Source organism: Aythya ferina (genome assembly GCF_964211825.1).
Source record: "Aythya ferina genome assembly, chromosome: 8".
In the NCBI taxonomy this organism is placed as follows: Eukaryota; Metazoa; Chordata; class Aves; order Anseriformes; family Anatidae; genus Aythya; species Aythya ferina.
Genome location: NC_140304.1, coordinates 546,994 through 571,785, shown reverse-complemented (window position 1 = coordinate 571,785; position 24,792 = coordinate 546,994). Strand labels below are relative to the sequence as shown.

At 42.5% G+C, this 24,792-nt stretch overlaps 1 long non-coding RNA gene across 1 annotated transcript; it reads left to right on the top strand.

The window, feature by feature from the left end:
- The first annotated feature begins 23,851 nt into the window (after positions 1-23,851).
- Positions 23,852-24,489, top strand: LOC311440643. Its single transcript, XR_014695506.1, has 2 exons — positions 23,852-23,977; positions 24,105-24,489. It is a non-coding gene; the product is annotated as an uncharacterized lncRNA (long non-coding RNA).
- Positions 24,490-24,792: the final 303 nt, after the last annotated feature.

The following is a 24,792-nucleotide window of genomic DNA, read 5'->3' as shown; positions in this document are numbered from 1 at the left end:
TGAATCTGCCCCAAAAGACCTCATAAACCTACCTGATGTTCTCCAAAACCCACAATTTACACTTTTCCACCATGATGACCACGGAAAACACAACGAAACCCAACGGAGAACCCAAAACACGTCAAAAACACCCCAAACAAGAACAGGATCACCCCCAAAACCAAAGAAAACCCCAAAAAGCACGGATCCAATCCCAAAACCACTCTAAACGTACCTGATGTTCTCCAAATCCAAATGTCCACTCCCAACCACCATAAAACCCATTAGGAACTCAACGAAACCCAACGGAAACCCCAAAACACGTCAAAAACACCCCAAAAAAGAACTGAATCAGAAGAAAAAACACCAAAAACTATGAATTTCCCCGCAAAACCACCCTAAACTCACCTGATCTTCTTCAAAACCCACAATCCACTCCCATTTCCCTTAAGGACCAACTAAAACCCAACGGAGACCCCAAAACAAGTCAAAAACACCCCAAACAAGAACAGGATAACCCCAAAAAAAGAAAGAAAACCCCAAAAAAACATAGATCCACCCCAAAACCACACTAAACCTACCTGATGTTCTCCAAATCCCAAAGTCCACTCCCAACAAACTTAAAACACATTAGGAAATCAACAAAACACAACGGAAACCCCAAAACACATCAAAAACACCACAAAAAAAAGCGGGATCACCCCCAAAACTGGAAGAAAACCCTAAAAGCCGTTGATCCACCCCAAAAGTCCCCCTAAACCTACCTGATGTTCTCCAATACCCACAATTTACCCGTTTTCACCATGATGAACAACAAGAACCCAACAAAAACCAACGGAGACCCCAAAACACGTCAAAAACACCCCAAAAAAGAACTGGATCAGAAGAAAAAAAAAACTAAACTATGCATTTCCCTCCCAAATCACCCTAAACTCACCTGATCTTCTTCAAAACCCACAATCCACTCCCATTTAGCTTAACGACCAACGAGAACCCAACAAAACCCAACGGAGACCCCAAAAACGTCAAAAACACCCCAAAAAAGAACTGGTTCAACCCCAACAACGAAAGAAAATCCCAAAAGCCATAGATCCACACCAAAAATCCCCCTAAACCAACCTGAAGTTCTCCAAAACCCACAATTTACACTTTTCCACATTGATGACCATGGAAAACCCAACGAAACCCAACGGAGACCACAAAACACGACAAAAAAAAAAAAAAAAAAAAAAAAAAAAGGAAGGGATCACCCCCAAAATTGGAAGAAAATCCTTCAAAATCATAGATCCACCCCAAAACCACCCTAAACCTACCTGATGATCTCCAAAACCCACAATTTACAATTTTCCACCACCATGACCATGGAAAACCCAACGAAACCCAACGGAGACCCCAAAAGAAGTCAAAAACACCCAAAACAAGAACGGGATAAACCCTAAAAACGAAAGAAAACCCCAAAAGCCATAGATCCACACCAAAAGTCCCCCTAAACCTACCTGATGTTCTCCAAAAGCCACAATTTACACTTTTTCACCAGGATGACCAACATGAACCAAACGAAAACCCAAAACGAGACACCAAAACATGTCAAAAACACCCCAGAAATAAAGGGATCACCCATAAACTGGAAGAAAATCCCCAAAAAGCACGGATCCAATCCCAAAACCACCCTAAACCTACCTGATGTTCTCCAAAACCCACAATTTACCATTTTCCACCACGATGACCAACGAGTACACAACAAAACCCAACGGAGACCCCCAAACACCTCAAAAACTTCCCAAAAAAGAACGGGACCACCCCAAGAAACAGAAGAAAACACCAAAAAACATGACTCTGCCCCAAAAGTCCCCCTAAACCTACCTGATGTTCTCCAAAAGACACAATTTACACTTTTTCACCATGATGACCAACAAGAACCCAACTAAAACCCAACGGAGACCCCAAAACACGTCATAAACACCCCAAAAAAGAACAGGATCACCCAAAAAAAAACAGAAGAAAAGACCAAATACCATGAATCCACCCCAAAATTCCCCTAAACCTACCTGAAGTTCTCCAAAACCCACAATTTACAATTTTCCACCACCATGACCACATAAAACCCAAAGAATACCAACGGAGACCCCAAAACACGTCAAAAACACCCCAAAAAAGAACGGGATCACCCCCAAAAACAAAAGAAAATCCCCCAAAACCATAGATCCAATCCCAAAACCAACCTAAACCTACCTGATGTTCTCCAAAACCCACAATTTACACTTTTCCACCATGATGACAACGGAAAACCCAACGAAACCCAACGAAGAACACAAAACACGTCAGAAACACCCCAAAAAAGAATTCGATCACCCCAAAACTGGAACAAAATCCCCCAAAACCATAGATCCACCCCCAAAACACCCTAAATCTACCTGATGTTCTCCAAAACCCACAATTTACACTTTTCCACCATGATGACCACGGAAAACCCAACGAAACCCAACGGAGACCACAAAACACGTCAAAAACACGCCGAAAACCAACTGGATCACTAGAAAAAACAGAAGAAAACCCCAAATACCATGAATCTGCCCCAAAAGTCCTCATAAACCTACCTGATGTTCTCCAAAACCCACAATTTACACTTTTCCACCATGATGACCACGGAAAACACAACGAAACCCAACGGAGAACCCAAAACACGTCAAAAACACCCCAAACAAGATCAGGATCACCCCCAAAACCAAAGAAAACCCCAAAAAGCACGGATCCAATCCCAAAACCACTCTAAACGTACCTGATGTTCTCCAAATCCAAATGTCCACTCCCAACCACCATAAAACCCATTAGGAACTCAACGAAACCCAACGGAAACCCCAAAACACGTCAAAAACACCCCAAAAAAGAACTGAATCAGAAGAAAAAACACCAAAAACTATGAATTTCCCCGCAAAACCACCCTAAACTCACCTGATCTTCTTCAAAACCCACAATCCACTCCCATTTCCCTTAAGGACCAACTAAAACCCAACGGAGACCCCAAAACAAGTCAAAAACACCCCAAACAAGAACAGGATAACCCCTAAAAAAGAAAGAAAACCCCAAAAAAACATAGATCCACCCCAAAACCACACTAAACCTACCTGATGTTCTCCAAATCCCAAAGTCCACTCCCAACAAACTTAAAACACATTAGGAAATCAACAAAACACAACGGAAACCCCAAAACACGTCAAAAACACCACAAAAAAAAGCGGGATCACCCCCAAAACTGGAAGAAAACCCTAAAAGCCGTTGATCCACCCCAAAAGTCCCCCTAAACCTACCTGATGTTCTCCAATACCCACAATTTACCCGTTTTCACCATGATGAACAACAAGAACCCAACAAAACCCAATGGAGACCCCAAAACACATCAAAAACACCCCAAAAAATAACTGAATCAGAAGAAAAAACACCAAAAACTATGAATTTCCCCGCAAAACCACCCTAAACTCACCTGATCTTCTTCAAAACCCACAATCCACTCCCATTTACCTTAACGACCAACGAGAATCCAACTAAAACCCAACGGAGACCCCAAAACAAGTCAAAAACACCCCAAAAAAGAATGGGATAACCCCCCAAAACGAAAGAAAACCCCCAAAAAATAGATCCACCCCAAAACGACACTAAACCTACCTGATGTTCTCCAAAACACGCAAGTTAAACTTTTCCAACATGATGAAAAACAAGAACCCAACAAAACCCAACAGAGACCCCAAAACATGTCAAAAACACCCCAAAAAAGAACGGGATCACCCCCAAAACTGGAAGAAAATTCCCCCCCCAAAAATTTACAATTTTCACCATGATGACCAACATGAACCAAACGAAAACCCAAAAGGAGACACCAAAACACGTCAAAAACACCCCAAAAAAGAAAGGGATCACCCATAAACTGGAAGAAAATCCCCAAAAAGCACAGATCCAATCCCAAAACCAGCCTAAACCTACCTGATGTTCTCCAAAACCCACAAATTTACCCTTTTCCACCATGATGACCATGGAAAACCCAACGAAACCCAATGGAGACAAAAAACATGTAAAAAAAAAAAAAAAAAAAAAAAAAAAAAAAGAACAGGATCTCCCCCAAAAACAGAAGAAAAACCCAAATGCCATAGATCCACCCCAAAAGTCCCCCTAAGCCTACCTGATGTTCTCCAAAACCCACAATTTACCCTTTTTCACAATGATGACCAACGAGAACCCAACAAAACCCAACGGACAACCCCAAAACACGTCAAAAACACCCCAAAAAAGAACAGGATCACCCCAAAAAACAGAAGAAAACCCCAAATACCATGAATCCACCCCAAAAGTCCCCCTAAACCTACCTGAAGTTCTCGAAAACCCACAATTTACCCTTTTCCACCAAGATGCCAACAGAAAACCCAACGAAACCCAACGAAGAACCCAAAACACATCAGAAACACCCCAAAAATGAATTCGATCACCCCAAAACTGGAACAAAATCCCCCAAAACCATAGATCCACCCCCAAAACACCCTAAATCTACCCGATGTTCTCCAAAACCCACAATTTACACTTTTCCACCATGATGACCACGGAAAACCCAACGAAACCCAACGGAGACCACAAAACACGTCAAAAACACGCCGAAAAACAACTGGATCACTAGAAAAAACAGAAGAAAACCCTAAAAACCATGAATCTGCCCCAAAAGTCCTCATAAACCTACCTGATGTTCTCCAAAACCCACAATTTACACTTTTCCACCATGATGACCACGGAAAACACAACGAAACCCAACGGAGAACCCAAAACACGTCAAAAACACCCCAAACAAGAACAGGATCACCCCCAAAACCAAAGAAAACCCCAAAAAGCACGGATCCAATCCCAAAACCACTCTAAACGTACCTGATGTTCTCCAAATCCAAATGTCCACTCCCAACCACCATAAAACCCATTAGGAACTCAACGAAACCCAACGGAAACCCCAAAACACGTCAAAAACACCCCAAAAAAGAACTGAATCAGAAGAAAAAACACCAAAAACTATGAATTTCCCCGCAAAACCACCCTAAACTCACCTGATCTTCTTCAAAACCCACAATCCACTCCCATTTCCCTTAAGGACCAACTAAAACCCAACGGAGACCCCAAAACAAGTCAAAAACACCCCAAACAAGAACAGGATAACCCCTAAAAAAGAAAGAAAACCCCAAAAAAACATAGATCCACCCCAAAACCACACTAAACCTACCTGATGTTCTCCAAATCCCAAAGTCCACTCCCAACAAACTTAAAACACATTAGGAAATCAACAAAACACAACGGAAACCCCAAAACACGTCAAAAACACCACAAAAAAAAGCGGGATCACCCCCAAAACTGGAAGAAAACCCTAAAAGCCGTTGATCCACCCCAAAAGTCCCCCTAAACCTACCTGATGTTCTCCAATACCCACAATTTACCCGTTTTCACCATGATGAACAACAAGAACCCAACAAAAACCAATGGAGACCCCAAAACACATCAAAAACACCCCAAAAAATAACTGAATCAGAAGAAAAAACACCAAAAACTATGAATTTCCCCGCAAAACCACCCTAAACTCACCTGATCTTCTTCAAAACCCACAATCCACTCCCATTTACCTTAACGACCAACGAGAATCCAACTAAAACCCAACGGAGACCCCAAAACAAGTCAAAAACACCCCAAAAAAGAATGGGATAACCCCCCAAAACGAAAGAAAACCCCCAAAAAATAGATCCACCCCAAAACGACACTAAACCTACCTGATGTTCTCCAAAACACGCAAGTTAAACTTTTCCAACATGATGAAAAACAAGAACCCAACAAAACCCAACAGAGACCCCAAAACATGTCAAAAACACCCCAAAAAAGAACGGGATCACCCCCAAAACTGGAAGAAAATTCCCCCCCCAAAAATTTACAATTTTCACCATGATGACCAACATGAACCAAACGAAAACCCAAAAGGAGACACCAAAACACGTCAAAAACACCCCAAAAAAGAAAGGGATCACCCATAAACTGGAAGAAAATCCCCAAAAAGCACAGATCCAATCCCAAAACCAGCCTAAACCTACCTGATGTTCTCCAAAACCCACAAATTTACCCTTTTCCACCATGATGACCATGGAAAACCCAACGAAACCCAATGGAGACAAAAAACATGTAAAAAAAAAAAAAAAAAAAAAAAAAAAGAACAGGATCTCCCCCAAAAACAGAAGAAAAACCCAAATGCCATAGATCCACCCCAAAAGTCCCCCTAAGCCTACCTGATGTTCTCCAAAACCCACAATTTACCCTTTTTCACAATGATGACCAACGAGAACCCAACAAAACCCAACGGACAACCCCAAAACACGTCAAAAACACCCCAAAAAAGAACAGGATCACCCCAAAAAACAGAAGAAAACCCCAAATACCATGAATCCACCCCAAAAGTCCCCCTAAACCTACCTCAAGTTCTCGAAAACCCACAATTTACCCTTTTCCACCAAGATGCCAACAGAAAACCCAACGAAACCCAACGAAGAACCCAAAACACATCAGAAACACCCCAAAAATGAATTTGATCACCCCAAAACTGGAACAAAATCCCCCAAAACCATAGATCCACCCCCAAAACACCCTAAATCTACCCGATGTTCTCCAAAACCCACAATTTACACTTTTCCACCATGATGACCACGGAAAACCCAACGAAACCCAACGGAGACCACAAAACACGTCAAAAACACGCCGAAAAACAACTGGATCACTAGAAAAAACAGAAGAAAACCCTAAAAACCATGAATCTGCCCCAAAAGTCCTCATAAACCTACCTGATGTTCTCCAAAACCCACAATTTACACTTTTCCACCATGATGACCACGGAAAACACAACGAAACCCAACGGAGAACCCAAAACACGTCAAAAACACCCCAAACAAGAACAGGATCACCCCCAAAACCAAAGAAAACCCCAAAAAGCACGGATCCAATCCCAAAACCACTCTAAACGTACCTGATGTTCTCCAAATCCAAATGTCCACTCCCAACCACCATAAAACCCATTAGGAACTCAACGAAACCCAACGGAAACCCCAAAACACGTCAAAAACACCCCAAAAAAGAACTGAATCAGAAGAAAAAACACCAAAAACTATGAATTTCCCCGCAAAACCACCCTAAACTCACCTGATCTTCTTCAAAACCCACAATCCACTCCCATTTCCCTTAAGGACCAACTAAAACCCAACGGAGACCCCAAAACAAGTCAAAAACACCCCAAACAAGAACAGGATAACCCCTAAAAAAAGAAAGAAAACCCCAAAAAAACATAGATCCACCCCAAAACCACACTAAACCTACCTGATGTTCTCCAAATCCCAAAGTCCACTCCCAACAAACTTAAAACACATTAGGAAATCAACAAAACACAACGGAAACCCCAAAACACGTCAAAAACACCACAAAAAAAAGCGGGATCACCCCCAAAACTGGAAGAAAACCCTAAAAGCCGTTGATCCACCCCAAAAGTCCCCCTAAACCTACCTGATGTTCTCCAATACCCACAATTTACCCGTTTTCACCATGATGAACAACAAGAACCCAACAAAAACCAACGGAGACCCCAAAACACATCAAAAACACCCCAAAAAAGAACTGAATCAGAAGAAAAAACACCAAAAACTATGAATTTCCCCGCAAAACCACCCTAAACTCACCTGATCTTCTTCAAAACCCACAATCCACTCCCATTTACCTTAACGACCAACGAGAATCCAACTAAAACCCAACGGAGACCCCAAAACAAGTCAAAAACACCCCAAAAAAGAATGGGATAACCCCCCAAAACGAAAGAAAACCCCCAAAAAATAGATCCACCCCAAAACGACACTAAACCTACCTGATGTTCTCCAAAACACGCAAGTTAAACTTTTCCAACATGATGAAAAACAAGAACCCAACAAAACCCAACAGAGACCCCAAAACATGTCAAAAACACCCCAAAAAAGAACGGGATCACCCCCAAAACTGGAAGAAAATTCCCCCCCCCAAAAATTTACAATTTGCACCATGATGACCAACATGAACCAAACGAAAACCCAAAAGGAGACACCAAAACACGTCAAAAACACCCCAAAAAAGAAAGGGATCACCCATAAACTGGAAGAAAATCCCCAAAAAGCACAGATCCAATCCCAAAACCAGCCTAAACCTACCTGATGTTCTCCAAAACCCACAAATTTACCCTTTTCCACCATGATGACCATGGAAAACCCAACGAAACCCAATGGAGACAAAAAACATGTAAAAAAAAAAAAAAAAAAAAAAAAAAAGAACAGGATCTCCCCCAAAAACAGAAGAAAAACCCAAATGCCATAGATCCACCCCAAAAGTCCCCCTAAGCCTACCTGATGTTCTCCAAAACCCACAATTTACCCTTTTTCACAATGATGACCAACGAGAACCCAACAAAACCCAACGGACAACCCCAAAACACGTCAAAAACACCCCAAAAAAGAACAGGATCACCCCAAAAAACAGAAGAAAACCCCAAATACCATGAATCCACCCCAAAAGTCCCCCTAAACCTACCTGAAGTTCTCGAAAACCCACAATTTACCCTTTTCCACCAAGATGCCAACAGAAAACCCAACGAAACCCAACGAAGAACCCAAAACACATCAGAAACACCCCAAAAATGAATTCGATCACCCCAAAACTGGAACAAAATCCCCCAAAACCATAGATCCACCCCCAAAACACCCTAAATCTACCCGATGTTCTCCAAAACCCACAATTTACACTTTTCCACCATGATGACCACGGAAAACCCAACGAAACCCAACGGAGACCACAAAACACGTCAAAAACACGCCGAAAAACAACTGGATCACTAGAAAAAACAGAAGAAAACCCTAAAAACCATGAATCTGCCCCAAAAGTCCTCATAAACCTACCTGATGTTCTCCAAAACCCACAATTTACACTTTTCCACCATGATGACCACGGAAAACACAACGAAACCCAACGGAGAACCCAAAACACGTCAAAAACACCCCAAACAAGAACAGGATCACCCCCAAAACCAAAGAAAACCCCAAAAAGCACGGATCCAATCCCAAAACCACTCTAAACGTACCTGATGTTCTCCAAATCCAAATGTCCACTCCCAACCACCATAAAACCCATTAGGAACTCAACGAAACCCAACGGAAACCCCAAAACACGTCAAAAACACCCCAAAAAAGAACTGAATCAGAAGAAAAAACACCAAAAACTATGAATTTCCCCGCAAAACCACCCTAAACTCACCTGATCTTCTTCAAAACCCACAATCCACTCCCATTTCCCTTAAGGACCAACTAAAACCCAACGGAGACCCCAAAACAAGTCAAAAACACCCCAAACAAGAACAGGATAACCCCTAAAAAAAGAAAGAAAACCCCAAAAAAACATAGATCCACCCCAAAACCACACTAAACCTACCTGATGTTCTCCAAATCCCAAAGTCCACTCCCAACAAACTTAAAACACATTAGGAAATCAACAAAACGCAACGGAAACCCCAAAACACATCAAAAACACCACAAAAAAAAGCGGGATCACCCCCAAAACTGGAAGAAAACCCTAAAAGCCGTTGATCCACCCCAAAAGTCCCCCTAAACCTACCTGATGTTCTCCAATACCCACAATTTACCCGTTTTCACCATGATGAACAACAAGAACCCAACAAAAACCAACGGAGACCCCAAAACACATCAAAAACACCACAAAAAAAAGCAGGATCACCCCCAAAACTGGAAGAAAACCCTAAAAGCCGTTGATCCACCCCAAAAGTCCCCCTAAACCTACCTGATGTTCTCCAATACCCACAATTTACCCGTTTTCACCATGATGAACAACAAGAACCCAACAAAAACCAACGGAGACCCCAAAACACATCAAAAACACCCCAAAAAAGAACTGGATCAGAAGAAAAAAAAAACAAAACTATGCATTTCCCTCCCAAATCACCCTAAACTCACCTGATCTTCTTCAAAACCCACAATCCACTCCCATTTAGCTTAACGACCAACGAGAACCCAACAAAACCCAACGGAGACCCCAAAAACGTCAAAAACACCCCAAAAAAGAACTGGTTCAACCCCAACAACGAAAGAAAACCCCAAAAGCCATAGATCCACACCAAAAATCCCCCTAAACCAACCTGAAGTTCTCCAAAACCCACAATTTACACTTTTCCACATTGATGACCATGGAAAACCCAACGAAACCCAACGGAGACCACAAAACACGTCAAAAAAAAAAAAAAAAAAAAAAAAAAAAAAAAAAAAAAAAAAGAAAGGGATCACCCCCAAAATTGGAAGAAAATCCTTCAAAATCATAGATCCACCCCAAAACCACCCTAAACCTACCTGATGATCTCCAAAACCCACAATTTACAATTTTCCACCACCATGACCATGGAAAACCCAACGAAACCCAACGGAGACCCCAAAAGAAGTCAAAAACACCCAAAACAAGAACGGGATAAACCCTAAAAACGAAAGAAAACCCCAAAAGCCATAGATCCACACCAAAAGTCCCCCTAAACCTACCTGATGTTCTCCAAAAGCCACAATTTACACTTTTTCACCAGGATGACCAACATGAACCAAACGAAAACCCAAAACGAGACACCAAAACACGTCAAAAACACCCCAAAAATAAAGGGATCACCCATAAACTGGAAGAAAATCCCCAAAAAGCACGGATCCAATCCCAAAACCACCCTAAACCTACCTGATGTTCTCCAAAACCCACAATTTACCATTTTCCACCACGATGACCAACGAGTACACAACAAAACCCAACGGAGACCCCCAAACACCTCAAAAACTTCCCAAAAAAGAACGGGACCACCCCAAGAAACAGAAGAAAACACCAAAAAACATGACTCTGCCCCAAAAGTCCCCCTAAACCTACCTGATGTTCTCCAAAAGCCACAATTTACACTTTTTCACCATGATGACCAACAAGAACCCAACTAAAACCCAACGGAGACCCCAAAACACGTCATAAACACCCCAAAAAAGAACAGGATCACCCAAAAAAAAACAGAAGAAAAGACCAAATACCATGAATCCACCCCAAAATTCCCCTAAACCTACCTGAAGTTCTCCAAAACCCACAATTTACAATTTTCCACCACCGTGACCACATAAAACCCAAGGAATACCAACGGAGACCCCAAAACACGTCAAAAACACCCCAAAAAAGAACGGGATCACCCCCAAAAACAAAAGAAAATCCCCCAAAACCATAGATCCAATCCCAAAACCAACCTAAACCTACCTGATGTTCTCCAAAACCAACAATTTACCCTTTTCCACCATGATGACCACGGAAAACGCAACGAAACCCAATGGAGACCCCAAAACACGTCAAAAACACCCACAAAATGAATTGGATCACCCCCCCCCCAAAAAAAAAAAAAAAAAAAAAAAACAGAAGAAAACCCCATATATCATGAATCCACCCCAAAAGTCCCCCTAAACCTACCTGATGTTCTCCAAAACCCACAATTTACACTTTTCCACCATGATGACAACGGAAAACCCAACGAAACCCAACGAAGAACCCAAAACACGTCAGAAACACCCCAAAAATGAATTCGATCACCCCAAAACTGGAACAAAATCCCCCAAAACCATAGATCCACCCCCAAAACACCCTAAATCTACCTGATGTTCTCCAAAACCCACAATTTACACTTTTCCACCATGATGACCACGGAAAACCCAACGAAACCCAACGGAGACCACAAAACACGTCAAAAACACGCCGAAAACCAACTGGATCACTAGAAAAAACAGAAGAAAACCCCAAATACCATGAATCTGCCCCAAAAGTCCTCATAAACCTACCTGATGTTCTCCAAAACCCACAATTTACACTTTTCCACCATGATGACCACGGAAAACACAACGAAACCCAACGGAGAACCCAAAACACGTCAAAAACACCCCAAACAAGATCAGGATCACCCCCAAAACCAAAGAAAACCCCAAAAAGCACGGATCCAATCCCAAAACCACTCTAAACGTACCTGATGTTCTCCAAATCCAAATGTCCACTCCCAACCACCATAAAACCCATTAGGAACTCAACGAAACCCAACGGAAACCCCAAAACACGTCAAAAACACCCCAAAAAAGAACTGAATCAGAAGAAAAAACACCAAAAACTATGAATTTCCCCGCAAAACCACCCTAAACTCACCTGATCTTCTTCAAAACCCACAATCCACTCCCATTTCCCTTAAGGACCAACTAAAACCCAACGGAGACCCCAAAACAAGTCAAAAACACCCCAAACAAGAACAGGATAACCCCTAAAAAAGAAAGAAAACCCCAAAAAAACATAGATCCACCCCAAAACCACACTAAACCTACCTGATGTTCTCCAAATCCCAAAGTCCACTCCCAACAAACTTAAAACACATTAGGAAATCAACAAAACACAACGGAAACCCCAAAACACGTCAAAAACACCACAAAAAAAAGCGGGATCACCCCCAAAACTGGAAGAAAACCCTAAAAGCCGTTGATCCACCCCAAAAGTCCCCCTAAACCTACCTGATGTTCTCCAATACCCACAATTTACCCGTTTTCACCATGATGAACAACAAGAACCCAACAAAAACCAATGGAGACCCCAAAACACATCAAAAACACCCCAAAAAAGAACTGAATCAGAAGAAAAAACACCAAAAACTATGAATTTCCCCACAAAACCACCCTAAACTCACCTGATCTTCTTCAAAACCCACAATCCACTCCCATTTACCTTAACGACCAACGAGAATCCAACTAAAACCCAACGGAGACCCCAAAACAAGTCAAAAACACCCCAAAAAAGAATGGGATAACCCCCCAAAACGAAAGAAAACCCCCAAAAAATAGATCCACCCCAAAACGACACTAAACCTACCTGATGTTCTCCAAAACACGCAAGTTAAACTTTTCCAACATGATGAAAAACAAGAACCCAACAAAACCCAACAGAGACCCCAAAACATGTCAAAAACACCCCAAAAAAGAACGGGATCACCCCCAAAACTGGAAGAAAATTCCCCCCCCAAAAATTTACAATTTTCACCATGATGACCAACATGAACCAAACGAAAACCCAAAAGGAGACACCAAAACACGTCAAAAACACCCCAAAAAAGAAAGGGATCACCCATAAACTGGAAGAAAATCCCCAAAAAGCACAGATCCAATCCCAAAACCAGCCTAAACCTACCTGATGTTCTCCAAAACCCACAAATTTACCCTTTTCCACCATGATGACCATGGAAAACCCAACGAAACCCAATGGAGACAAAAAACATGTAAAAAAAAAAAAAAAAAAAACAAAAAAGAACAGGATCTCCCCCAAAAACAGAAGAAAAACCCAAATGCCATAGATCCACCCCAAAAGTCCCCCTAAGCCTACCTGATGTTCTCCAAAACCCACAATTTACCCTTTTTCACAATGATGACCAACGAGAACCCAACAAAACCCAACGGACAACCCCAAAACACGTCAAAAACACCCCAAAAAAGAACAGGATCACCCCAAAAAACAGAAGAAAACCCCAAATACCATGAATCCACCCCAAAAGTCCCCCTAAACCTACCTGAAGTTCTCCAAAACCCACAATTTACCCTTTTCCACCAAGATGCCAACAGAAAACCCAACGAAACCCAACGAAGAACCCAAAACACATCAGAAACACCCCAAAAATGAATTCGATCACCCCAAAACTGGAACAAAATCCCCCAAAACCATAGATCCACCCCCAAAACACCCTAAATCTACCCGATGTTCTCCAAAACCCACAATTTACACTTTTCCACCATGATGACCACGGAAAACACAACGAAACCCAACGGAGAACCCAAAACACGTCAAAAACACCCCAAACAAGAACAGGATCACCCCCAAAACCAAAGAAAACCCCAAAAAGCACGGATCCAATCCCAAAACCACTCTAAACGTACCTGATGTTCTCCAAATCCAAATGTCCACTCCCAACCACCATAAAACCCATTAGGAACTCAACGAAACCCAACGGAAACCCCAAAACACGTCAAAAACACCCCAAAAAAGAACTGAATCAGAAGAAAAAACACCAAAAACTATGAATTTCCCCGCAAAACCACCCTAAACTCACCTGATCTTCTTCAAAACCCACAATCCACTCCCATTTCCCTTAAGGACCAACTAAAACCCAACGGAGACCCCAAAACAAGTCAAAAACACCCCAAACAAGAACAGGATAACCCCTAAAAAAAGAAAGAAAACCCCAAAAAAACATAGATCCACCCCAAAACCACACTAAACCTACCTGATGTTCTCCAAATCCCAAAGTCCACTCCCAACAAACTTAAAACACATTAGGAAATCAACAAAACACAACGGAAACCCCAAAACACGTCAAAAACACCACAAAAAAAAGCGGGATCACCCCCAAAACTGGAAGAAAACCCTAAAAGCCGTTGATCCACCCCAAAAGTCCCCCTAAACCTACCTGATGTTCTCCAATACCCACAATTTACCCGTTTTCACCATGATGAACAACAAGAACCCAACAAAAACCAACGGAGACCCCAAAACACATCAAAAACACCCCAAAAAAGAACTGAATCAGAAGAAAAAACACCAAAAACTATGAATTTCCCCGCAAAACCACCCTAAACTCACCTGATCTTCTTCAAAACCCACAATCCACTCCCATTTACCTTAACGACCAACGAGAATCCAACTAAAACCCAACGGAGACCCCAAAACAAGTCAAAAACACCCCAAAAAAGAATGGGATAACCCCCCAAAACGAAAGAAAACCCCCAAAAAATAGATCCACCCCAAAACGACACTAAACCTACCTGATGTTCTCCAAAACACGCAAGTTAAACTTTTCCAACATGATGAAAAACAAGAACCCAACAAAACCCAACAGAGACCCCAAAACATGTCAAAAACACCCCAAAAAAGAACGGGATCACCCCCAAAACTGGAAGAAAATTCCCCCCCCCAAAAATTTACAATTTTCACCATGATGACCAACATGAACCAAACGAAAACCCAAAAGGAGACACCAAAACACGTCAAAAACACCCCAAAAAAGAAAGGGATCACCCATAAACTGGAAGAAAATCCCCAAAAAGCACAGATCCAATCCCAAAACCAGCCTAAACCTACCTGATGTTCTCCAAAACCCACAAATTTACCCTTTTCCACCATGATGACCATGGAAAACCCAACGAAACCCAATGGAGACAAAAAACATGTAAAAAAAAAAAAAAAAAAAAAAAAAAAGAACAGGATCTCCCCCAAAAACAGAAGAAAAACCCAAATGCCATAGATCCACCCCAAAAGTCCCCCTAAGCCTACCTGATGTTCTCCAAAACCCACAATTTACCCTTTTTCACAATGATGACCAACGAGAACCCAACAAAACCCAACGGACAACCCCAAAACACGTCAAAAACACCCCAAAAAAGAACAGGATCACCCCAAAAAACAGAAGAAAACCCCAAATACCATGAATCCACCCCAAAAGTCCCCCTAAACCTACCTGAAGTTCTCGAAAACCCACAATTTACCCTTTTCCACCAAGATGCCAACAGAAAACCCAACGAAACCCAACGAAGAACCCAAAACACATCAGAAACACCCCAAAAATGAATTCGATCACCCCAAAACTGGAACAAAATCCCCCAAAACCATAGATCCACCCCCAAAACACCCTAAATCTACCCGATGTTCTCCAAAACCCACAATTTACACTTTTCCACCATGATGACCACGGAAAACCCAACGAAACCCAACGGAGACCACAAAACACGTCAAAAACACGCCGAAAAACAACTGGATCACTAGAAAAAACAGAAGAAAACCCTAAAAACCATGAATCTGCCCCAAAAGTCCTCATAAACCTACCTGATGTTCTCCAAAACCCACAATTTACACTTTTCCACCATGATGACCACGGAAAACACAACGAAACCCAACGGAGAACCCAAAACACGTCAAAAACACCCCAAACAAGAACAGGATCACCCCCAAAACCAAAGAAAACCCCAAAAAGCACGGATCCAATCCCAAAACCACTCTAAACGTACCTGATGTTCTCCAAATCCAAATGTCCACTCCCAACCACCATAAAACCCATTAGGAACTCAACGAAACCCAACGGAAACCCCAAAACACGTCAAAAACACCCCAAAAAAGAACTGAATCAGAAGAAAAAACACCAAAAACTATGAATTTCCCCACAAAACCACCCTAAACTCACCTGATCTTCTTCAAAACCCACAATCCACTCCCATTTCCCTTAAGGACCAACTAAAACCCAACGGAGACCCCAAAACAAGTCAAAAACACCCCAAACAAGAACAGGATAACCCCTAAAAAAAGAAAGAAAACCCCAAAAAAACATAGATCCACCCCAAAACCACACTAAACCTACCTGATGTTCTCCAAATCCCAAAGTCCACTCCCAACAAACTTAAAACACATTAGGAAATCAACAAAACACAACGGAAACCCCAAAACACGTCAAAAACACCACAAAAAAAAGCGGGATCACCCCCAAAACTGGAAGAAAACCCTAAAAGCCGTTGATCCACCCCAAAAGTCCCCCTAAACCTACCTGATGTTCTCCAATACCCACAATTTACCCGTTTTCACCATGATGAACAACAAGAACCCAACAAAAACCAACGGAGACCCCAAAACACATCAAAAACACCCCAAAAAAGAACTGAATCAGAAGAAAAAACACCAAAAACTATGAATTTCCCCGCAAAACCACCCTAAACTCACCTGATCTTCTTCAAAACCCACAATCCACTCCCATTTACCTTAACGACCAACGAGAATCCAACTAAAACCCAACGGAGACCCCAAAACAAGTCAAAAACACCCCAAAAAAGAATGGGATAACCCCCCAAAACGAAAGAAAACCCCCAAAAAATAGATCCACCCCAAAACGACACTAAACCTACCTGATGTTCTCCAAAACACGCAAGTTAAACTTTTCCAACATGATGAAAAACAAGAACCCAACAAAACCCAACAGAGACCCCAAAACATGTCAAAAACACCCCAAAAAAGAACGGGATCACCCCCAAAACTGGAAGAAAATTCCCCCCCCCAAAAATTTACAATTTTCACCATGATGACCAACATGAACCAAACGAAAACCCAAAAGGAGACACCAAAACACGTCAAAAACACCCCAAAAAAGAAAGGGATCACCCATAAACTGGAAGAAAATCCCCAAAAAGCACAGATCCAATCCCAAAACCAGCCTAAACCTACCTGATGTTCTCCAAAACCCACAAATTTACCCTTTTCCACCATGATGACCATGGAAAACCCAACGAAACCCAATGGAGACAAAAAACATGTAAAAAAAAAAAAAAAAAAAACAAAAAAGAACAGGATCTCCCCCAAAAACAGAAGAAAAACCCAAATGCCATAGATCCACCCCAAAAGTCCCCCTAAGCCTACCTGATGTTCTCCAAAACCCACAATTTACCCTTTTTCACAATGATGACCAACGAGAACCCAACAAAACCCAACGGACAACCCCAAAACACGTCAAAAACACCCCAAAAAAGAACAGGATCACCCCAAAAAACAGAAGAAAACCCCAAATACCATGAATCCACCCCAAAAGTCCCCCTAAACCTACCTCAAGTTCTCGAAAACCCACAATTTACCCTTTTCCACCAAGATGCCAACAGAAAACCCAACGAAACCCAACGAAGAACCCAAAACACGTCAGAAACACCCCAAAAATGAATTCGATCACCCCAAAACTGGAACAAAATCCCCCAAAACCATAGATCCACCCCCAAAACACCCTAAATCTACCCGATGTTCTCCAAAACCCACAATTTACACTTTTCCACCATGATGACCACGGAAAACCCAACGAAACCCAACGGAGACCACAAAACACGTCAAAAACACGCCGAAAAACAACTGGATCACTAGAAAAAACAGAAGAAAACCCTAAAAACCATGAATCTGCCCCAAAAGTCCTCATAAACCTACCTGATGTTCTCCAAAACCCACAATTTACACTTTTCCACCATGATGACCACGGAAAACACAACGAAACCCAACGGAGAACCCAAAACACGTCAAAAACACCCCAAACAAGAACAGGATCACCCCCAAAACCAAAGAAAACCCCAAAAAGCACGGATCCAATCCCAAAACCACTCTAAACGTACCTGATGTTCTCCAAATCCAAATGTCCACTCCCAACCACCATAAAACCCATTAGGAACTCAACGAAACCCAACGGAAACCCCAAAACACGTCAAAAACACCCCAAAAAAGAACTGAATCAGAAGAAAAAACACCAAAAACTATGAATTTCCCCGCAAAACCACCCTAAACTCACCTGATCTTCTTCAAAACCCACAATCCACTCCCATTTCCCTTAAGGACCAACTAAAACCCAACGGAGACCCCAAAACAAGTCAAAAACACCCCAAACAAGAACAGGATAACCCCTAAAAAAAGAAAGAAAACCCCAAAAAAACATAGATCCACCCCAAAACCACACTAAACCTACCTGATGTTCTCCAAATCCCAAAGTCCACTCCCAACAAACTTAAAACACATTAGGAAATCAACAAAACACAACGGAAACCCCAAAACACGTCAAAAACACCACAAAAAAAAGCGGGATCACCCCCAAAACTGGAAGAAAACCCTAAAAGCCGTTGATCCACCCCAAAAGTCCCCCTAAACCTACCTGATGTTCTCCAATACCCACAATTTACCCGTTTTCACCATGATGAACAACAAGAACCCAACAAAAACCAACGGAGACCCCAAAACACATCAAAAATACCCCAAAAAAGAACTGAATCAGAAGAAAAAACACCAAAAACTATGAATTTCCCCGCAAAACCACCCTAAACTCACCTGATCTTCTTCAAAACCCACAATCCACTCCCATTTACCTTAACGACCAACGAGAATCCAACTAAAACCCAACGGAGACCCCAAAACAAGTCAAAAACACCCCAAAAAAGAATGGGATAACCCCCCAAAACGAAAGAAAACCCCCAAAAAATAGATCCACCCCAAAACGACACTAAACCTACCTGATGTTCTCCAAAACACGCAAGTTAAACTTTTCCAACATGATGAAAAACAAGAACCCAACAAAACCCAACAGAGACCCCAAAACATGTCAAAAACACCCCAAAAAAGAACGGGATCACCCCCAAAACTGGAAGAAAATTCCCCCCCCCAAAAATTTACAATTTGCACCATGATGACCAACATGAACCAAACGAAAACCCAAAAGGAGACACCAAAACACGTCAAAAACACCCCAAAAAAGAAAGGGATCACCCATAAACTGGAAGAAAATCCCCAAAAAGCACAGATCCAATCCCAAAACCAGCCTAAACCTACCTGATGTTCTCCAAAACCCACAAATTTACCCTTTTCCACCACGATGACTATGGAAAACCCAACGAAACCCAACGGAGAACCCAAAACACGTCCAAAACACCCCAAAAAAGAACGGGACCACCCCAAAAACAGAAGAAAACGCTAAAAAAAACAGAAGAATTCCCCCAAAACCATAGATACACCACCAAAAAAAAATTAAAAACACCTGATATTCTCCAAAACCCACAATTTACACTTTTCCACCATGATGACCACGGAAAACACAACGAAACCCAACGGAGAACCCAAAACACGTCAAAAACACCCCAAACAAGAACAGGATCACCCCCAAAACCAAAGAAAACCCCAAAAAGCACGGATCCAATCCCAAAACCACTCTAAACGTACCTGATGTTCTCCAAATCCAAATGTCCACTCCCAACCACCATAAAACCCATTAGGAACTCAACGAAACCCAACGGAAACCCCAAAACACGTCAAAAACACCCCAAAAAAGAACTGAATCAGAAGAAAAAACACCAAAAACTATGAATTTCCCCGCAAAACCACCCTAAACTCACCTGATCTTCTTCAAAACCCACAATCCACTCCCATTTCCCTTAAGGACCAACTAAAACCCAACGGAGACCCCAAAACAAGTCAAAAACACCCCAAACAAGAACAGGATAACCCCTAAAAAAAGAAAGAAAACCCCAAAAAAACATAGATCCACCCCAAAACCACACTAAACCTACCTGATGTTCTCCAAATCCCAAAGTCCACTCCCAACAAACTTAAAACACATTAGGAAATCAACAAAACACAACGGAAACCCCAAAACACGTCAAAAACACCACAAAAAAAAGCGGGATCACCCCCAAAACTGGAAGAAAACCCTAAAAGCCGTTGATCCACCCCAAAAGTCCCCCTAAACCTACCTGATGTTCTCCAATACCCACAATTTACCCGTTTTCACCATGATGAACAACAAGAACCCAACAAAAACCAACGGAGACCCCAAAACACATCAAAAACACCACAAAAAAAAGCAGGATCACCCCCAAAACTGGAAGAAAACCCTAAAAGCCGTTGATCCACCCCAAAAGTCCCCCTAAACCTACCTGATGTTCTCCAATACCCACAATTTACCCGTTTTCACCATGATGAACAACAAGAACCCAACAAAAACCAACGGAGACCCCAAAACACATCAAAAACACCCCAAAAAAGAACTGGATCAGAAGAAAAAAAAAAACAAAACTATGCATTTCCCTCCCAAATCACCCTAAACTCACCTGATCTTCTTCAAAACCCACAATCCACTCCCATTTAGCTTAACGACCAACGAGAACCCAACAAAACCCAACGGAGACCCCAAAAACGTCAAAAACACCCCAAAAAAGAACTGGTTCAACCCCAACAACGAAAGAAAACCCCAAAAGCCATAGATCCACACCAAAAATCCCCCTAAACCAACCTGAAGTTCTCCAAAACCCACAATTTACACTTTTCCACATTGATGACCATGGAAAACCCAACGAAACCCAACGGAGACCACAAAACACGTCAAAAAAAAAAAAAAAAAAAAAAAAAAAAAAAAAAAGGGATCACCCCCAAAATTGGAAGAAAATCCTTCAAAATCATAGATCCACCCCAAAACCACCCTAAACCTACCTGATGATCTCCAAAACCCACAATTTACAATTTTCCAACATGATGACCATGGAAAACCCAACGAAACCCAACGGAGACCCCAAAAGAAGTCAAAAACACCCAAAACAAGAACGGGATAAACCCTAAAAACGAAAGAAAACCCCAAAAGCCATAGATCCACACCAAAAGTCCCCCTAAACCTACCTGATGTTCTCCAAAAGCCACAATTTACACTTTTTCACCAGGATGACCAACATGAACCAAACGAAAACCCAAAACGAGACACCAAAACACGTCAAAAACACCCCAAAAATAAAGGGATCACCCATAAACTGGAAGAAAATCCCCAAAAAGCACGGATCCAATCCCAAAACCACCCTAAACCTACCTGATGTTCTCCAAAACCCACAATTTACCATTTTCCACCACGATGACCAACGAGTACACAACAAAACCCAACGGAGACCCCCAAACACCTCAAAAACTTCCCAAAAAAGAACGGGACCACCCCAAGAAACAGAAGAAAACACCAAAAAACATGACTCTGCCCCAAAAGTCCCCCTAAACCTACCTGATGTTCTCCAAAAGCCACAATTTACACTTTTTCACCATGATGACCAACAAGAACCCAACTAAAACCCAACGGAGACCCCAAAACACGTCATAAACACCCCAAAAAAGAACAGGATCACCCAAAAAAAAACAGAAGAAAAGACCAAATACCATGAATCCACCCCAAAATTCCCCTAAACCTACCTGAAGTTCTCCAAAACCCACAATTTACAATTTTCCACCACCACAACCACATAAAACCCAAGGAATACCAACGGAGACCCCAAAACACGTCAAAAACACCCCAAAAAAGAACGGGATCACCCCCAAAAACAAAAGAAAATCCCCCAAAACCATAGATCCAATCCCAAAACCAACCTAAACCTACCTGATGTTCTCCAAAACCAACAATTTACCCTTTTCCACCATGATGACCACGGAAAACGCAACGAAACCCAATGGAGACCCCAAAACACGTCAAAAACACCCCCAAAATGAATTGGATCACCCCCCCCAAAAAAAAAAAAAAAAAAAAAAAAAAAAAAACAGAAGAAAACCCCATATATCATGAATCCACCCCAAAAGTCCCCCTAAACCTACCTGATGTTCTCCAAAACCCACAATTTACACTTTTCCACCATGATGACCACGGAAAACCCAACGAAACCCAACGGTTTTAAGAAAATTAAGCAAAAGAATTTTCATAGTGTCTAGGCAAGCATTATGCAGCTCCTTACTTCAGCAGGGAGCTTTCGCAACTCCCGCTCCTCAAACAGAACTCCTTGTTTTTATAATACAAAAGACAATGAGCAAACATTTATGGTGTATTACCCTAAGTTTTTGGGTTAGGGTTTTTTGTGTCTTAATGTTTTGGGGTTAGGGTTTGGAGCACCCTAAGTTTTTGGGCTAGGGCTTTGAGCATTCCTAACGTTTTGGGTTGGTTTTGGGTTTTGAGCATCCTAAGATTTTGGGTTGGGGGTTTTAGGCATAGGTCTTCAGGGGTTTAGTGTGGCAAATAGTTTGGGTTAGGTCTGTAGGGGTTTCGAGGTTTTTTTGGATGTTAGGGCTTGAGGCTTTTTTTGTAAGGGCGGTGAGGGTTCCAGTGAGTGCTGGTAAATGCAGTTCTCGAGCACTCGGCCTGTGATTGGCCATGCTGGCTGTGCGGGGAATGCTGGTAGGTGTAGTTTTCCGGCACTGGGAGGCCATGTTGTGTGCCCAGAGCATGCCGGGAGATGTAGTTCTCGGGACTCCGGACTTCCGGGAGGCCATGTTGCGTACCCACAGTATGCCGGGAAATGTAGTTTTCGGATTCGGGACTTCCGGGAGGCCATGTTGAATGCCCAGAGCATACCGGGAGATGTAGTTCTCGGGAACTAGGGTTAGGGGCAAGGTTTGGCGTAGAGTTAGGGTTTCGGGTGAGGGTTGGGGTTGGGGGTTATTGTTAGGCTTAGTGGTTTAGGGTTAGGCTTAGAGGGTTATGGTTAGGGATAGGTTAGGGGTAGGTTTAGAGGGTTAGGGTAAGGGTTAGGGGTTAGGGGTTGGGACTGTGGTTAGGCTTAGGGTAAGGGTTAGGGTGAGAGTATTAGGGTTAGGGTTCGGGTTCAGATTAGGGTAAGGGTTAGGGCAAAGGTAAGTGTTAGGGTAAGGCTAAGGGTAAGGCTTAGGGTGAGGATAAGGTTTAGGGAAAGAGTTAGGTTTAGGGTAAGGATTAGGGTAAGGGTAAGGATTAGGGTTAGGTTTGGGGTAAGAATAAGGGTAAGCTAATGGTTAGGATAAGGGTAAGGGTTAGGGTAAAGGTTTTCATTTGTAAAAGCTGAAGCAGATGTTCTACTCCTAGTTTTTTCTTTATACGTAAATAAAAGTTTGAGCTAATTCCAGTTGGAAGAGTTCCAATTACTTGCTTGGTCATAATGTCTTTTAATATTGAAAGCTGCAGCAAAAGCATGGGGATTTTTGCTTCTAGAAACACCCTAGTTCTCTTGTCTGCACTATGCATGCTTTTGAGCTAAAACTGATTAAAAAATAAAAAGAAAAATCACACACACACACACAAAAAAAAAAAAACACAAACACCACAGCTGCTGCTGCTGCTCTCTTCCTACTTCCTTGTGCTTTGCCCCTACCCTTCCCAGGTGATTGGGTTTGGGTGCTAGTCGGGGCCAAATGGTATGTGAGTCCCAGGCATCCCCTCAGAGAGCTCATTCTGCTTGGGCTGCTCTTTGGGGTGTTTGTTTTTCCTTCGGTCAGTTGCAGGCTTCTTCAGGTGGATGAGAGTTTATGGACTGATGCGTTTCCAAGTAGCGAGGGGTACGCACATCTTTTTGAGGTAACAGCTAGTAGGATCTGTTAGAATAATGTAGTACTTGGTGCCTTTATTGCATGCAGTTCTTTATCAGGTGAGTAACTGTTGCGAGTAACTGCAGTCAATGTTACTTGGTGTGTTTGCTATGCAGTGCCTGTGCGGACTATTGCACGAGACACAGCTTTCTGACATCTGGCCCAGCAACTACTAAATAAGGGGAGGGGAGAAGCTGAAGAACGACCAAAGGACAAAGCCTGGGAGGAAGACTACGAGCCTTCAGTACGAGCGGCCCCCAGAGGGACCACCGGAGACTGATAACGCCTGCACCAGTGGGAGGGTTTGGATTCTGGGAACTAATTAGAATAACCCTGCCTTTTGTAGAAGTAGTAATGAATATGTATTAGCCTAGCAGCATAAAAACCAGCCGCCTGATGTAACTTGTGTGCGTCTTGGTGGAGCAGAGACTCCTGGCGCACCCAGCGCTGCTTGCTTACCTCTATTCCTTTAATAAATCATAAACATTAATTGTAAGCCTATTTGGGACTCGGTCATTTATTACAAGTGGGACCTCCCGATGGGTGGAAGCTGTCGGGATAGCTCGGGATGCTGAGGCGTGGTGCTGCAAGGAGGTTGGTGGTCGGTGGCGCCCTGGGGCAGGCCGAATTGGGAGGGGGCGAGGCGGCGGGTGGTCGGTGGCTTCTGTGGAAAAGGCGCTTGTATGGGGGGGCTGCGCATTCAGAGGAACCTTGACAGGCTGCAGATAGGGGCAGGCAGGAACCTTTTGAAGTTCAGGAGAGGGAAATGCCAAGCCCTACCCCTAGGGAGAAACACCTCTGTTT